This window comes from Dermacentor silvarum, chromosome 8 (genome assembly GCF_013339745.2).
Source record: "Dermacentor silvarum isolate Dsil-2018 chromosome 8, BIME_Dsil_1.4, whole genome shotgun sequence".
NCBI lineage: Eukaryota > Metazoa > Arthropoda > Arachnida > Ixodida > Ixodidae > Dermacentor > Dermacentor silvarum.
Genome location: NC_051161.1, coordinates 3083184 through 3085348, shown reverse-complemented (window position 1 = coordinate 3085348; position 2165 = coordinate 3083184). Strand labels below are relative to the sequence as shown.

At 47.5% G+C, this 2165-nt stretch overlaps 1 pseudogene; it reads right to left on the bottom strand.

The window, feature by feature from the left end:
- Window positions 1-485: 485 nt before the first annotated feature.
- Window positions 486-1813, bottom strand: LOC119462025 (uncharacterized; annotated as a pseudogene).
- Between the last annotated feature and the right edge of the window lie 352 nt (window positions 1814-2165).

The following is a 2165-nucleotide window of genomic DNA, read 5'->3' as shown; positions in this document are numbered from 1 at the left end:
GAACGAAAGGTGACTTTAGGAATAAATTTCTTTGTAAGTTCACTTAGTTTGTTTTTGAAGCGCGTCCAATTGCTGTTAACGGAATGATCGTGAAAAGTTGATTCAAGTACAGGAAAGAAGGTATTCAGAGCTTCAGTTATTGCTTCGTAATTTCCTTTGTCGTATAGACATATTGTTTTCTTAAAGGTATCCCGTGTTAACAAATTTAACGAGAACGTGGCATGGATGACTTTGTGATCACTGATCTCTGGCGAGTAACAAATGGATGAAAGGCTGTCAGGGTGGTCGGTTAGTATGCGATCGAGGACGTTAGCAGTTTGCTGCGAAATCCGGGTTGGTTCGGTTACTAGCTGAGAAAGATTAAAGTTAAGGCAGAAATCGACAAAACTTTTGGCCTCTGTGTGCCCGGATACCGAGAATGATTGTATGGTACGCCAGTCTATCTGCGGGAAGTTAAAATCACCGAAGAGCAGGATTTGCGCGTTTGGGCGGGCGGTTACCAGTTCGCTTATGACGTTGTTGATGACAGAAATCAGAAGTAGCACTGGGCGGTCTGTAACAGATACCAATTAGCACTTTTTTTGGAAAGGTATGGATTATCACCCATAACATCTCAAGATCTGACGTAACGTTAATTAGCGAGCATGGCAACTGCTCGCGAACAGCGACTAGTACACCACCACCACGGGTTCCTTCGCGGTCGTTCCGATAGAGGCAGAAACCGGGCAGGTCTGCTAGAACTTCGCTATCAGTAACGGCGCTGCTCAGCCATGTCTCAGTTAGTAATAGTATGTCACTACCGGTTGATAAGACTATGTTAGACACCAATTCACGCTTTGGGAGGAAACTGCGCACGTTGGTGTATATTATAGAAAGCGAAGCGCTATCTCTGCAGCAAGTCGGTGTTATGTTATTTTTCTGTTTGGGGTGATGTAGCTGCTATGCCACCTCTTTAACACTACTCGAGGCGGCATCAAAAGTATATCTTCTTGAACCAATGAACAAGGTCTTAAAGCGCAGAGAAAACGGAACGACTTTACCTTTTGCGAACGCAAGGAGATGTTTTCGGGAATTTCGAACTGATCGCGAAAAGTCCTCACTAATACTGCAGTCAGTGCCCTTAAGCCTTCGGCCATTCGAAAGGATGTTTACTTTGGTTTTATGGAATGTAAATTTTGCTATGAGGAGGCGAGAGTGACTGGGGGAGTGACGACCGATGGGATGTGCACGTTCTATTTCTTTTGGATCAATCATCAGTTGCAACTTATCGCGGCACAGATCCTCAATCAATATTTCGCAGTCGGCAGTGGTTTCCGAGCCGGAAGGCTCAGGAATGCCGTAAAAAATTAAGTTGTCCCGCCGTGAACGATTTTCGGCATCGTCGATGCGTGCTTCGAGCTCGGAGATGCGAAAAATAGCCTGCTCAGTCGTGGTGCGCATTGTATGCACTTCGTTTCGAATGGGAAAAAGCGTCTGGTAGTGACCCTCAAGGTCGTTCATTCGTTTACTTAGATCAGTAATTGCTTTGTCGGTAGAAGTAAGTTGCGACTTAAGACCCTGAATTTCAGTGATCAGCTGGTTCTGACCAGCGGTTTTCGCAATTCGGTTAGTAGGCTTTCAGGTATGTCAGGACCGGGGTTCGTTTCAACATCACCGGCCAAAATAAGCAAGGCATGGATAATATGGGCACATTCGACAGCAATGGCGACACAGCAGTGCGGGCTCGGCAACTGCACCAGGAAATAATTGCTAGACTTTTTAGAAAAGAGAGCGTATGGTTGACTAACCTGCATTGCAAAAGCGAAAGGTTTAGCGAGCTGTACAGATGCGCAGTCGCCGATCCCACAAAGCTGTGTCGATGGCCGCGTCCAGTTTATATCTGGTGGCTGCGTTGCCGTTGATGACGATGGGGATTGCCAACCCTGACTGAGGACCACCGGCCGCCACTTCTTCTGTAGGATGTCCGGATATGACGCATCGCTGGCACGGAAAACATGGATGTTCCCTGGCTCGTTTCCTTGGCAGTCGACCACGCGCCTCGACGAAGCTGACGGAGCAGCAGCGGTTATCGCAGGCAGCAGGAAATGCACAGTAGCGAAGGTGACGATCTGCATTGCAAAAGCGAAAGGTTTAGCGAGCTGTGCAGATGCGCAGTCGCCGAGCCA